We start from the raw sequence: 16,385 nt of genomic DNA, 5'->3' as shown, positions 1-16,385 counted from the left end.
AAATGTGCCATTTAAAGGTCGACTTTGGGCACGAAATACAGTCCAACTCCGCCTCTTTCTCAATTTTCAAACAGAAATGGGGTGTGCCTCTGGTGGTTCATCGATGTGTCATTCTGGTCATGCGCGCTTCGACCGACGTTGCTAGTTCGTTAGCTACGCTAGCCAATGTAGCTAGCCAGTAACTCCTCCAGTTCGTGTGGATTTCATTTCACATGATTTGCTTTTGGACGGAAGCTGTAGAGATCAGTAACAAATGGCACTTCTGTAACCAAATATCTTATTAATCCATTTATTTGTATTTTTTTAAAGCATTAAATAACCTGGTATGATGGTGCATTGATCAGTTCTACAGTTTAAAGCTGTTATTTTTTGCCAAAGTCGACCTTTAACATTTTGATAATGGCAATGTCAAATGCTTTGGCAGTAGTTGGTATTCTCTTTGCTTATGTGGCAAGTTGAGAGAAATGTCAAGTGAAGTGGCTGGATCCCAAACTGATAACTCGACCCGTTCCCTAAACCCTTGTTGACTTCCCTTTGTAGCTGTGACAACTGGACATGTAAAAGCAGTGGCTGGCCCTCTGTAGCATAGGCAAGGTTGGGGGTCAATTCCATTTCAAGTCAATTCAGGGAGTAAACAGATATTGACCCTACCACTGGTAGGTGGTTCTGACTAGAGGGAGTCCAGCTACGACCGGAAGTTACTTAAATGCAGCAGGTTAGGATCATTAACGTGGCAGGTTAGGAGACTTAGGTTAAGGTTAAGAAAAGGGTTAGGTTAGCTTAAATGCACTCCTAACCCGCTACGAAAAGTCACGTCCGGTTGTAGCTATACTCCCCTCTAGTCACAACCCTGGTAGGTAGAGGTGGGTACCAGCCCAGCACTTAACACACCTGATTCTACTAAACTAATCATCAAGACCATGAGCTGAATCAGGTGTTAGTGCTTGGCTGGAACAAAAATCTGCACACCCTGTAGCTCTTCAGCTGATCACTAAGCTCACCCCATTTCAGATCTCAAAGGAATGAGTCAACGAGGGTATAGGGGGAAGGGAGCAAGTGTGCAGTATGGGGGTTTGGGACCCAGCCTGTGAGAAACACAGGGCCCCCTGAGAACGGTCGCGATCCAGACTGACTACATAGCAGTCGTCTGCCAGATCTCACAACACCTGGATAGGTCTTAAACATATCAGCTAAACACATCGTATGATACAGCAACCAGCGCCCACTGCCGATGATGTGGCAATCAGCTATTGGTGGATGCGTCGGCACGACTGCAAAGTAGTCAGCCTGGAACGCGGCCAAAAGGTCGGACTCCTCCCGACTCCGCCTACTCCAGTTCATCTCCCGGTTACCCTTCTGCTTCTTGTTCCGGCCGGGTGTGCTGATTGGCTGCGTGGGCGCCATTGTCGGTGGGCGGGGGTGTTGGCGGGAGACGGAACGAGGTCTGGGAGAGAAGATCAGACTCGCTCTCTCCTCCCCCTGCTCCTCCTCTGGACTTGGCGAATGGCCCGGCGAGAGAGAACTTAATAGGACTGCGGAGAGAGAATAAGAAACATCATAGAAAGAAAAGGGGAGGGAGAGAGACATTAGATAAGGGCAGAGGGAAAAACATATATTAATAATCACATCTACATGGGGTGGGGTTGAGGTGTGTGTATGTACAGTGTGTATGTACAGTGTGCATGTATATGTGTGTGTGTGTGTGTGTGTATGCACACACTCCCCTAAGTATTTATTTGGACAGTGAAGCTAAATCTTTTAATTTGGCTCTACACGGCAGCATTTTTGATATGAGATCAAATGTTTCATATGAGGTGACATTCATTTAATTTGAGGGTATTTTCATACATCTGTTTTACCGTTTAGAAATGAAAGCACTTTAAGTATCTAGCCACCCCCATTTGAAGGTGCAAGTATTTGGACAAATTCACTTATAGTGTATTAAAGTAGTCAAAAGTTTAGTATTTGGCCCCATATTCCTATCCCACAATGACTACATTAAGCTTGTAACTCTACAAACTTATTGGATGCATTTGCAGTTTGGTTTTGGTTGTGTTTCGGATCATGTTGTGCTCTATAGAAATGAATGTTAAATAACAGTGTCATTTTGGAGTCACTTTTATATTAAACAAGAATAGAATATGTTTCTGAACACGTCTACATTGATGTGGATGCTACCACGATTATGGATAATGATGAGTGAGAAAGTTAGAGGCATAAATATCATACCCCCCGCCAAAAATGCCAACCTTATTGTTGTTGGTAATGGTGAGAGGTTAGCATGTTCTGGGGGTACAGTGCCTTCAGAAAGCATTCACACCCCCTTGACATTTCCCAAATGTTGTTGTGTTACAGCCTGAATTTAAAATGTAGTATATAGAGATTGTGTCACTGGCCTACACACAATACCCCATCATTTCAAAGTGGAATTATGTTGAGATATTTTTACAAATTAATTGAAAATGAAGGCACTAAAGTAAAACTGCAAAAAATGTTGCAAAAGAAATTAACTTTATGTCCTGAATACAAAGCGTTATCTTTGGGGCAAATCCAACAACACATGACTGAGTACCACTCTTCATATTTTCAAGCATGGTGGTGGCTGCATCATGTTATGGGTATACTCGCCATCAGCGAGGACTAGGGAGTTTTTTTGGGATAAAAATAAACAGAATAGAGCTAAGCACAGGCAAAATCCTAGAGGAAAACCTGGTTCAGTCTGCTTTCCAACAGACACTGGGAGACAAATTCACCTTTCAGCAGGACAATAACCTAAAATACAAGGCCAAATCTACACTGGAGTTGCTTACCAAGAAGACAGTGAATGTTCCTGAGTGGCCTAATTACAGTTTTGACTTAAATCTACTTGGAAATATATGGCAAGACTGGAAAATGGCTGTCTAGCAATGACTAACAACCAACTTGACAGAGCTTGAATAATTATTTTAAGAATATTGTCAATTTTGTAAAATTATTTAATCAATTTTGAATTCAGAGTGTAACAACAAAATGTGGAATAAGTCATGGGGTGTGAATACTTTCTGAAGGCACTGTATGATCTTTGTGTCTCTAGCTGTAGATACTGTACCTAGAGATATGGGACCAAATACTAAAATGTTGACTACTTTAATACACTAAGTGAATTTGTCCAAATACATGTTCAAAAGGGGAGACTAAACGGTAAAACAGATGTGTGAAAATACCCTCAAATAAAAGGTGGCATTCTGTACTGTCGCCTCACATGAAACATTTGATCGCAAATCCAAAATGCTGGAGTATAGAGTCAAATTAAAAAAGATTTAGCATCAGTCCAAATAAATACATTTGTGAGTGTATTCCCGTGTATATATGTGTGTGTGTCACCTGATGGGGGTACGTGGGCTGCTGTTGTGTCTGCGTACAGGACGTGTCCGTGGCTCAAAGGAGAAGCCCTCCTTCAGACTCTCCAACACAGAGGGAGCCACATAGGTAAAACCCTGACAGAAAACAACAACAATACCAGCCATTAATGATATAGGTAGACTAGTCATTCTAGCAACACTTCCACTACTCTATTTTGTGGGGAAAGACCAGAATAAGAGGTGTTTTGTCACAGGTGAGAACAGGGTCGTGTTCAATAATACTGGCAACTGAAACTGTTTTAAAACGAAAACAACCTTTTTCTTATTGGACTAGTCCAGGTAGCCCCTCCCTGCTTCAGTCCATTTTGTTCCATTTAGTGCCAAATGAACATGACCCATGTGTGAGGTTGAGAAGAAAGAGTGAACCCATGACAGAGAGAGGAGGTGAAAGGAGGAGGAAAATGACTGAGGGAAAAGATGAAGGGAGCAAATGGAGAGAGACGGAGTGGTGAAAAGGTGGATGAAGAGGTAATCGTGGTCCCGTGTGGCTCAGTTGGTAGAGCATGGCGCTTGCAATGCCAGGGTTCTGGAATCGAATCCCATATGTGACCAGTATGAAAAAAGGTTTTCACTCACTACTGTAAGTCGCTCTGGATAAGAGCGTCTGTTAAATGACTAAAATATCAAACGTAATCGCCTCACAGCGAAGGCGTGTTCGTGCTGGTGGCTGATTGTGGAGTCGTCAGGACTGTCCACCGGAGTCTGCTTGGTGAACCTCGTGTCAAACTGACTCACGTCCTCATCCGACTGCTACAGAGGGTGAAGAGAGGAGAAAAAGAGAGGAGGCAGGGGTTGAATGGAGAGAGAGAGAAATGGTGGGAGAAGATAAATAAATGTGGGGAGATAGAGTATGTTTACGTGCACTCTAATAATTAGATATTAAACCGATTATGGCAGTAGGCCGAGTTTGGCAGTAGTCATGTAGACACTAAACTCTGCTTATCTTAAATCGGCATAAGGTCAAAATCGAAGTAAGCATACGCCGATTAAAACACCTGGTTTTCTGAACATTCTTTAGAATTAATTGGCATTCCAGCTGTGTATTTGATCTGCGCATGTGCCAGCAGCGCAAGCCTCCGTCTAATGCGCGACTGAAGTGAGTTTGGAAAAACAATGTATGCGTCTTATAAAATTGTTTTCACATACAAACGTTATATGTTCGAACTCAGAATCGAATAGACTTCCAAAAATAACATGGGGTAGAACGTTTATTTTGATAGGCGATCGTTCTTCTTGCAAAGCATGTGAACGTTTTAAACGAACTATTATATTAATTTGACTATCCACAATAATCATATTATAATGTGCATGTAACAATGCTCATAGAGTGGGATGCCACAGTTTCGTGGGTCCTCTGTAGCTCAGCTGGTAGAGCACGGCGCTTGTTACGCCAAGGTAGTGGGTTCGAACCCCGGGACCACCCATACACAAAAAAAATGTATGCACGCATGACTGTAAGTCGCTTTGGATAAAAGCGTCTGCAAATGGCATATTATTTATTATATTATTGTTTCAACAGGTACCTCCTCAATTATTTAAAAAGACCCAGCACAGATTTGATATTTTAGCTGTTGAATAAAAGGTGCTGTTGAAAGAGTGACAGTAGAATAGTGGGTCTTACCAGGCATGGCTTGTAGGGGCGGCTCACACCTCTTATTCAGGAGGTCGTCCCAGTTGATGTGTCTGAAGAAGAGATGCTTCTGTAAAACCAGCAGAAAAACGCTGCACTTAGAATCCATCCCTGTACAGTGCGCCATTGGATTTGGTTCAATTGCTATCACTATAAGCACTGATCATAACAAAGCAGGGTTAGGGTCAATTTCATTTCAGTCAATTCGAGGAGGTAGAAATGTCTGTTTACTTCCTGAATTGACCCCAAGCCTATTACAATGCTTTATGATGTCAATAGAAAACAAAGAGAGATGTGGAGAGTGGAGTGAACGGGAGACGTGTGTGTCTATCACCTGTATGTCTTTACAGTCTGCCGCACTGGAGCCTAGCCTCTGAGAAGGACTCTTCTTCAGCAGCTACAGAAAGGAGAGAGAGAGAGAGAGAGAAAGAGAGAGAGGAAAAAGCGAGAGAAAAGGAGAGAAAAAGAGAGAGATAGAGAGCGAAAAAGAGATGGAAAGAGAGAGAGAGATAGAGAAAAATAGATGAGAAAGAGAGAGAAAGATGTGAAAGAGAAAGAGATGGAGAAAAAGATGGAGGAAAAGAGAGAAAAAGAGATGGAGAAAGAGAGAAAAATAGATGTAGAGAGAGAGAGAGAGAAAAAAATATGTAAAGAGAGTAGGACAGTGGGTGAAAGAGAGGACAGAATGATAGAGAAAGAGATTGAGTCTTGACCTCTATTCTTAGGATGATAACTGTTCTTAAACCTAACGAGATGGGGAGGGGTGGGTGTCTTTACCTTTTTGATCATGTCTCGGGCGTCTAGTGTGAGGTAGGGCGGTAGGTTGAGTTTACACTTCAAGATCTTATCAATGGTCTTCTTCCTGTTCTCAGCAGTGAACGGAGGCTACGGGGGAGAGACAGGGAGAGGCAAGAAGAACACAGAGGTTTGAGTCAAACGTCTTTCAATTGCTATCCAATTGGTTTATAATAGTGGCTTACTGTACTTAACATTCCTAATCAAAATCAACAATTTTCCCAATAATTTTCCCTTCATTCATTCAGAAAGTATTCAGACCCCTTGACTTTTTACACATTTTGTTACCTTAGAGCCTTATTGTAAATTGGATTCAATGAATTGTTTTCCTCATCAATCTACACACAATACCCCATTATGACAAAGTGAAAACAGGTTTTTAGAAATTATTGCAAATGTATTAAAAATTTAAAACAGAAATACCTTATTTACATAAGTATTCAGACCCTTTGCTATGAGACTCGAAATTGAGCTCAGGTGCATCCTGTTTCCATTGATCATCCTTGAGATATTTCTACAACTTGATTGGAGTCCACCTGTCATAAATTCAATTGATTGGACATCATTTGGAAAGGCACACACCTGTCTATATAAGGTCCCACAGTTGACAGTGCATGTCAGAGCAGAAACCAAGCCATGAGGTAAAAGGAATTGTCCGTAGAAGTCCGAGACAGGATTGTGTCGAGGAACAAATCTGGGGAAGGGCATCAAAACATTTCTGCAGCATTGAATGTCCCCAAGAACACAGTGGCCTCCATCTTTCTTAAATGGAAGACGTTTGTAACCACCAAGACTCTTCCTAGAGCTGTCCGCCAGGCCAAACTAAGCAATCAGGGGAGAAGGGCCTTGGTCAGGGAGATGACCAAGAACCCGATGGTGACTCTGACAGAGCTCCAGAGTTCCTCTGTGGAGATGGTAGAACCTTCCAGAATGACAACCATCTCTGCGGCAGGGACTGGGAGACTAGTCAGGATTGAGGGAAAGATGAACGGCGCAAAGTACAGAGAGATCGTTAATGAAAACCTGCTCCAGAGCACTCAGGACCTCAGACTAGGGCGAAGGTTCACCGTCCAACAGGACAACAACCCTAAGCACACAGCCAAGACAACGCAGGAGTGGCTTGGGACAAGTCTCTGAACGGCCTTGAGTGGGCCAGCCAGAGCCCGGACGAACATCTCTGGAGAGACCTGTAAACAGCTGTGCAGCGACGCCCACATCCAACCTGACAGAGCTTGAGAGGCTCTGCAGAGAAGAATGGGAGAAAGTCCCCAAATACAGGTGTGCCAAGCTTGTAGCGTCATACCCAAGAAGACTCGAGGCTGTAATCGCTGCCAAAGGTGCTTCAACAAAGTACTGAGTAAAGGGTCTGAATACTTATGTAAATGTAATATAATTCCGTTTATATATATATATATATATATATATATATATATATATATATATATACATACATACATACATTTGCAAAAATGTCTAAACCTGTTTTTCCTTTTTTCATTATGGGGCATTGATGACAAAAAATAACAATTTAATAAATTTTAGAATAAGGCTGTAAAGTAATAAAATGTGGAAAAAGTCAAGGGGTCTGAACACTTTCCGAATGCACTGTAGAATCCCTCCCATTTCTTCTCTAAAACTCTTACTCTCCTCTTTTTCTCTTGCTCTCCCTCATCCTACACCCCATCCCTCCTCTCTCTTTCTCTCTCTCCTGCTCACTTCCTCCTCCCCCCCCTCCCTCTCTCTCTCTCTGTCTCTCACCGAGCCCGTCATCATGTCATACATCAGGGCTCCAAGACTCCACCAGTCCACCGCCCGGTTGTGTCCTGTACGCGTCAGAATCTCTGGAGCCCTGAGAGAGAGCGAGATGGAGAGAGAGAAAATGTAAGAAAGAGGGGGAAAAGAGTGCGGGGATAGAGAGCGCAGGGAAGAGACATTTCAGTAGAAGAGTCGAAAGGATTTGCTGTGATCCGATTCTCAACCTTCTCCTAGAAGTGTGCACTTTTCACTCCCTTTCATGGATTGAAAGAGAATGGACTGATACCAGTCAGTTGCTAGGTTTCTATCCAATTGGCGACAGATTTTCATGCGAATAGTCTGCTTAAAGAAAATATGCACGGACTCTACCAAATCAGTATGTGATGACGTAGTGCACAAAAAGTCATTTTTTGCTTACGTTTTCATGTACCGAATTAAAATCTAAAGTTCAATGTGTTGCCACAGCATTTTCAACTCTACCGACAGTTTTGTCATAAAAACTGCAAATGTGCCTACTCTGGTCTTGGCACATGCGCTCACAGGCCTATAGTGCAGGTAGGCTGTGTAAATAGGCTAGTCTACATGATGAGATTATATTACGGATCACATCGAGAATATTTGTATTTGTCAAACGGCAGTCAAGCATTGATCATCATGTCACCAGAATCAGACTCTCTATATTTATTGGAAAGGAGCATCAAGATCAATGAGCACTTTCACCACCCTGTGAAGTTCCTCATAAGTCATTTCATCTGTAGCCTAATAAACTGCATGGTTTTTAGGAGTCGTAGTGGGAGGACCACACACCATTACATTTTCATGACTCCAAGTTTACTTCAATATGATGGTTATTATATCAATATTTGCACATTAAGGCATTTCCACTGCCATTTCTCGTATAATTAATTTTACAGACAGAAAAAGATCACACCATGTCAAACAAACAAATTATCTGTCAGCATTTATAAAATTGTACCATTATAGCCGTCGTGATTATTTGTATTATACTGTATGACTTTACTCGCATAGCAACTGTGGATAAAAACGTGGTTAGTGTAAGGAATATGGTGGAAATGTCACACTAGGCCATGCAGCCCATGGACAAATGTAACGGTTTTAAATCCACACTTGACTTCGGGGAGGAGGGGGAGAATTGTACTAGAACCAGTTACAGTGAAGGAAAAAAGTATTTGATCCCCTGCTGATTTTGTACGCTTGCCCACTGACAAATAAATGATCAGTCTATAAATTTAACGGTAGGTTTATTTGAACAGTGAGAGACAGAATAACAACAAAGAAATCCAGAAAAACGCATGTATAAAATGTTATAAATTGATTTGTATTTTAATGAGGGAAATAAGTATTTGACCCCTCTGCAAAACATGACTTAGTACTTAGTGGCAAAACCCTTGTTGGCAATCACAGAGGTCAGACGTTTCTTGTAGTTGGCCACCAGGTTTGCACACATCTCAGGAGGGATTTTGTCCCACTCCTCTTTGCAGATCTTCTCCAAGTCATTAAGGTTTCGAGGCTGACGCTTTGGCAACTCGAACCTTCAGCTCCCTCCACAGATTTTCCATGGGATTAAGGTCTGGAGACTGGCTAGGCCACTCCAGGATCTTAATGTGCTTCTTCTTGAGCCACTCCTTTGTTGCCTTGGCCGTGTGTTTTGGGTCATTGTCATGCTGGAATACCCATCCACGACCCATTTTCAATGCCCTGGCTGAGGGAAGGAGGTTCTGACCCAAGATTTTACGGTACATGGCCCCGTCCATCGTCCCTTTGATGCTTAATGTTTCCACCTTAATGTTTCCACCTCCATGTTTGACGGTGGGGATGGTGTTCTTGGGGTCATAGGCAGCATTCCTCCTCCTCCAAACACGGCGAGTTGAGTTGATGCCAAAGAGCTCAATTTTGGTCTCATCTGATCACAACACTTTCACCCAGTTCTTCTCTGAATCATTCAGATGTTCATTGGCAAACTTCAGACGGGCATGTATATGTGCTTTCTTGAGCAGGGGGACCTTGCAGGATTTCATTCCTTCACGGCGTAGTGTGTTACCAATTGTTTTCTTGGTGACTATGGTCCCAGCTGCCTTGAGATCATTGACAAGATCCTCCAGTGTAGTTCTGGGCTGATTCCTCACCGTTCTCATGATCATTGCAACTCCACGAGGTGAGATCTTGCATGGAACCCCAGACTGAGGGAGATTGACAGTTATTTTGTGTTTCTTCCATTTGCGAATAATCGCACCAACTGTTGTCACCTTCTCACCAAGCTGCTTGGCGATGGTCTTGTAGCCCATTCCAGCCTTGTGTAGGTCTACAATCTTGTCCCTGACATCCTTGGAGAGCTCTTTGGTCTTGGCCATGGTGGAGAGTTTGGAATCTGATTGATTGATTGCTTCTGTGGACAGGTGTCTTTTATACAGGTAACAAACTGAGATTAGGAGCACTCCCTTTAAGAGTGTGCTCATAATCTCAGCTCGTTACCTGTATAAAAGACACCTGGGAGCCAGAAATCTTTCTGATTGAGAGGGGGTCAAATACTTATTTCCCTCATTAAAATGCAAATCAATTTATAACATTTTAGACATGTGTTTTTCTGGATTTTTTTGTTGTTATTCTGTCTCTCACTGTTCAAATAAACCTACCATTAAAATTATAGACTGATAATTTCTTTGTCAGTGGGCAAATGTACAAAATCAGCAGGGGATCAAATACTTTTTTCCCCTCACTGTAGGTGAACTCAGTCCTATCTGAACTCTGAATACTACAGCGACCCCTACTGTCATTCACAGAAAGTGCAGTTTCAGAGAGCGACAGCTGACTCTGAGAAAGCATCCTCATCTCAAATCAGTGTGGTGCTAGACTCACATGTACTCTATGGTCCCACAGAAGGTGTGCGTGACTGCGCCGTCATGAATGGACTCCTTACACAGGCCAAAGTCAGTCAGCTTGATGTGTCCTGGAAGACAGATATAATATCTGTGTCAATTGTAAATTATAACAATAAGCCAATGGATAGCAGATCATTTATAAAACAATATATACTATATTCATCTCACTGATATTGATTTCTATGTAACAGACAGACAGACACACCTTGGTGGTTCAGCATGATATTCTCTGGTTTCAGGTCTCGGTAGATGATTCCGTTTGAGTGGAGGTGTCCCAAAGCAAGCACGATCTCACCCAGATAAAAACTATTTGTCAAAGAGGGAAAACATTTATTAACACTCCTCCTCTTACGCATGCACAACACATACTGTCAAGCTATTGTTCTCACATTCTTCTCCTCCTCTCTTCTACAAATGTTCACATGGAAATTCACTGGTGTTTATGGCCTCAGCCTCACACTTGTATCCTTTCCCAATGATAACCTGAAGCTAAGCATCTCCCTCTCTTACCAGGCAGTGTCCTCCATGAAGATTCCTTCTTTCTCCAGCTGCATGAACAGTTCTCCACCTGATAAAGAAACAAAAACAATACGATTAAGGAGATCGAGCGATACAAGTGTCTGTTGAAGTGCCAGGATTCAGAGATAGACATGGTTGTCCTACCCAGATCCCATCTCTTCCTCCTTCGCTCATGAGGTCAAAAGTGTCTGTTGAAGTGCCAGGATTCAGAGATAGACATGGTTGTCCTACCCAGATCCCCTCTCTCTCCCTCCCTCCCTTCAGGATGAGGTTGAAAGCATACAGCAGGTCCCTCTCCCTCCCTTCCTACCTCCTCCCATCCATCCCTCTCCATCTCTCACCACTGAGACACTCCAGGATGAGGTAGAGTTTACCCCCGGTCTGGAAGGCGTACAGCAGGTCCACAATGAAGGGGTGCCGCACCGTCTCTAGAATCTCCCGCTCTGCACGCGTGTGGGCTGTGTCCTTGGCGTTACACACTATCTTCGCCTGGTAGGGAGAGAAAGAGAGGGATGGGTGGAAGGAGGGAGGGAGGTGGAGATAGGAAGTTGTGTATTTAGAGATTTTACATTTTGCCCCTGGTACCGTAGCAATATTTAGAACATTCTTTTGGTTGAGAAAATTGATTAAGAGGAATCGTATGTACCTTCTTTAAAACCTTCATGGCGAATATCTTCCCCCGTCTGTGCACCCTGCACTTTCCGTACCTGGAAAACCTGCAAGTAGAAATACAATTGTTAAATAGGTCGATGAAAAACGGGATGAGTTTCTGATCAAGTGCTTGGTGTATTCCAAAGTACATTGTGAAACTGAAATTCGTAGAAACGCAAACACGCACTGGTTGACTGACACACACAGATGCACGCACACACACACACCTTGCCATAGCCCCCCTTGCCCAGCACACTTAGCAGCTCAAAGCTGTCTGGTCCGATCCTCTCACTGTCTCTGTTGACAATGGCACTGGTCAGCTCTATCTCTTCTGTCTGAACACTAAGAGAGTGGGGGATAAGAGAGAGTGAGGAAGAGGGGAATGAGTGAGGGTGAGTTTATATGATTCAGTGAAAGATATAGGCTCAAGCAAGAATGGTGGACAAAGTGACTAAGTTCAGAGTTCCACTTACGGGTCTGTCTCTGCTACGGTGAAGTCACAAACGTCATCCTACAGAGCACGGGGGACAGAAGAGAGGGGGTCAAAATTAATTCACTGTAGACAAGTGAAGAAGGGTCACTGCAGATATACTGAAGATAGCATCATTTAATATCACAGAACATGCATACATACAGTGCCTTGCAAAAGTATTCATCCCCCTTGGCGTTTTTCCTATTTTGTTTCATTACAACCTGTAATTTAAATGGATTTTTATTTTGGATTTCATCTAATGTACATGAATTGGTGAAGTGAAATGAAAAAAAGTAACTTTTTTCAAAAAAATTCTAAAAAATTAATAACGGAAAAGTGGTGCGTGCATATGTATTCACCCCCTTTGCTATGAAGCCCCTAAATAAGATCTGGTACAACCAATTACCTTCAGAAGTCACATAATTAGTTAAATAAAGTTCACCTGTGTGCAATCTAAGTGTCACATGATCTCAGTATATATACACCTGTTCTGAAAGGCCCCAGAGTCTGCAACACCACTTAGCAAGGGGCACCACCAAGCAAGCGGCACCATGAAGACCAAGGAGCTTTCCAAACAGGTCAGGGACAAAGTTGTGGAGAAGTACAGATCAGGGTTGGGTTATAAAAATATATCAGAAACTTTGAATATCCCACGGAGCAACATTAAATCCATTATTACAAAAATGAAAGAACATGGCACCACAACAAACCTGCCAAAAGAGGGCCGCCACCAAAAGTCACAGACCAGGCAAGGAGCATGGTGGTGGCAGCATCATGCTGTGGGGATGTTTTTCCATCGGCAGGGACTGGGAAACTGGTCAGAATTGAAGGAATGATGGATGGCGCTAAACACAGGGAAATTCTTGAGGGAAACCTGTTTCAGTCTTACAGAGATTTGAGACTGGGATGGAGGTTCACCTTCCAGCAGGACAATAACCCTAAGCATACTGCTAAAGCAACACTTGAGTGGTTTAAGGGGTAATATTTAAATGTCTTGAAATGTCCTAGTCAAAGCCCAGACCTCAATCCAATTGAGAATCTGTGGTATGACTTAAAGATTGCTTTGCATCCAACTAGAAGGAGCTGGAGCAGTTTTGCCTTGAAGAATGGGCAAAAATCCCAGTGGCTAGATGTGCCAAGTTAATAGAGACATTCCCCAAGAGACCAAGAGCTGTAATTGCTGTAAAAGGTGGCTCTACAAAGTATTGACTTTGCATCTTCAAAGTGGTAGGCATGTTGTGTAAATCAAATGATACAAACCCCCAACAAATCCATTTTAATTCCAGGTTGTAAGGCAACAAAATAGGAAAAATGCCAAGGGGGGTGAATGCTTTCGCAAGCCACTGTATTTTGTTTTGGGGATTCTAGCTGCAATTGTCTGGCAGTTTTCTTCACTACATTGAACACTGCCCTGATCTGACAGTCTGATAAGAAGTTAGTTAGGTACCCTAATTTACTTCAATAACAAAAAATGTCCTCAAATCCCCAACCAACAAGTGACAAATCCACACCTCTGCATCGCTAAGGTCTTCCGACTCCAGGTCAATATCGAAAACACCAGCCATCCTGCGGAAGAAATTTTAGCTTAGCTATGTGTGATATGTCATTAAAAACACAACGACGGAGAGCTAGCAATGTGAAACACGCAGTTGTTGTTGTTACTAGCTAGCTAGCTATGCCTGACAGTTGCAAATACTAAGCAGCTACACTGTCAAAGTTGGACAAGAAGCTGGCGTTATCTAACGTTAACCTAGATGGGATCTAGGCAGGCTAATCGGTTTTATGGGTAAAGTTTATGCATAAGGGAACATTTCTTACTGGGCCCGCGGGCAGGGAAGGCAATGCTAATGCTAGCTAGCTAATCCTGTTGAGCGTTGTCAACAGGCATGGTTGGAGATAGCCGACTAAACTCAACTCCACGATTTACGATGGAGTTGAGCTGTGACTAGTCTGGGGGGCCTCGAGCCAAGACGTCACATACAACGACGTTATTAAAACGAGCTACTGATTTCATCACCCAAAGAATATCCAGCAATTGTGTAATTGTGGGCTATTCTTAGGGTGCTGAAATCAGTAACAGTTGTTATTTATTAAAACTTCCGCCCACAGCCACACTAGTCGCCACTCACCTCCATATTAAATCGCAGAGTTGAGTCTAATCGGCTATTGGAGAGAACCAGAGTCAGAGAGCTAGCCAGCTCATGTGAAAGTTCAGACTGTGTTGGAATGTCGTAAGAAAAGAGAGAACCAAGTTTGTTGTGTCACTTTTGCTAGTTAAATGACTAAACTGACTGTATCAAATGGAAATATATATTTAATATGTAACGGTTCGTGATCACTTCGGTTTGAGAGCTGGTTTGACAGCTAACGTTAGCTAGCTAAGTTAGTTACGTTTACTGCTTAGCTACGACGACTCGCAGGTGATAAGGTAACGTTCGTTAGCTAGCCTAGCATTTCACCTCGGCTCATTTACCTGGCTTCAGCTTCATTCGTCGTGACCACTGAGTCAGTGAGCTTTTAAGGGACCGAGGTTGGCTGATTCCACTTTCCTTGCTGTGTCGCTCCCAAAAGTCTCGTTGGACCTAAACTGTAGTTATAAATAAGAATACGATTATCTTAAAAAGCTGTCTGTCACCTCGCTCTGGTCCTTGTTGATGTTCTGTTGTTTGTTTCTCTTGGCATGTGTGATTGAACTGTGACCTTTTTTAGCTACGTCATCAGTAAAAGACTTGCGATTGGCTGCTTTCTTATTTTATTTTATAGCAATACATCAATTTATGACACTGCTTTTTTATTTTATTATAAACAAAACATAACAAACAATATACAATGTTAAAATCACAAATACGGCAAGAGACGTACATGAAAAAAAAGTTAATAGAAAAGTGGACATGGGCATTTTGACAAGCGCAGACATTGGTCAGAAAGGCAATTCCCATTGGGGAAAAATAGCATTCCAGCTTTACAGAAGCTGTTCAGGGGTCAGGGACATTGTGGTCTCTCCACCAACTGGCTTTATCCCAGTTTCAGTAACCTGGGGACAAGGTTTGGGACATTGTGTATGCGGCCCTGTCACCCTATTATAGAGCACCCCATAGGGCTCTGGTCAAAAGGAGTGCACTATATAGGGAATAGAATGGCAGGTTTTTGTTATTGTACGGATGACAATGATATTTACATCTATTGAGACTTTTGAGACAATTCAACTATTTTATCAAACTGATAGAAAAGCAACAAAACCTAAAATAAATAAATAAATAAATAAAATAAAATAAAATAAAATAAAATTTTATTGGTCACATGCGCCGAATACAACAGGTGCAGACATTGCAGTGAAATGCTTACTTACAGCCCTTAACCAACAGTGCATTTATTTTAAACAAAAAAAGTAAGAATAAAACAACAACAAAAAAAGTGTTGAGAAAAAAAGAGCAGAAGTAAAATAAAGTGACAGTAGGGAGGCTATATATACAGTAAAATAAAGTGACAGTAGGGAGGCTATATATACAGGGGGGTACCGTTGCAGAGTCAATGTGCGGGGGCACCGGCTAGTTGAGGTAGTTGAGGTAATAAATACACTCCAACAGATGCGTTACCTAGCCTATTTGAAAGTAACACGCGATCTTTGTTTTCCTCATTGTCTCTGGCGTTGTCTGTTTCAATAAAAGGCAGTAGCTCTTTTGCTGGTTTTGTTTCCAGGGTAAACAGAAGTGAGAGAGAGAAAGGTCACTTAGGCCTACAGCCTACACACCTCTGTGGGCGCAGCTTCCTGCAAGACCAGTCCATAACACACCAGCTCAAATCAAATGTTATTTGTCACATGCGCCAGATACAACAGGTGTAGACCTTACAGTGAAATGCTTACTTACAAGCCCTTAACCAACAATGCAGTTTTAAGAAAAATAAGTGTTAAGTAAAAAAAGAGATAAGTAATAAATAAGAATAAGAATAAGAAAAATAGAAAAATAACAATAATTAAAGAGCAGCAGTAAAATAACAGTAGCAAGGCTATATACTGGGGGTACCGGTACAGAGTCAATGTGCGGGGGCACATTAGTTGAGGTAATTGAGGTAATATGTACATGTAGGTAGAGGTAAGCAGCTGTTGTTTCACCTATGAGAGTACAACACCTTACCAACAGCAAACCATCACACTATGCATGCTACCACTTATGAGAAAGTTTTTTGTTGTGTTTCAAGGTATGACGCTGAAGGTTTGCAAATGGCTGATAACACTTTTTTTTTTATAAAGGTGGTCTACA

The 16,385-nt window shown here is 42.3% G+C and overlaps 1 pseudogene; it reads right to left on the bottom strand.

The window, feature by feature from the left end:
* Window positions 1–1,027: 1,027 nt before the first annotated feature.
* On the bottom strand, window positions 1,028–14,815 carry LOC121560386 (annotated as a pseudogene).
* Window positions 14,816–16,385: the final 1,570 nt, after the last annotated feature.

This window comes from Coregonus clupeaformis, unplaced genomic scaffold (assembly GCF_020615455.1).
Source record: "Coregonus clupeaformis isolate EN_2021a unplaced genomic scaffold, ASM2061545v1 scaf0718, whole genome shotgun sequence".
Lineage (NCBI taxonomy): Eukaryota > Metazoa > Chordata > Actinopteri > Salmoniformes > Salmonidae > Coregonus > Coregonus clupeaformis.
The sequence above is the reverse complement of the archived record's forward strand: the minus strand, read 5'-3'. Positions and strand labels throughout refer to the sequence as shown.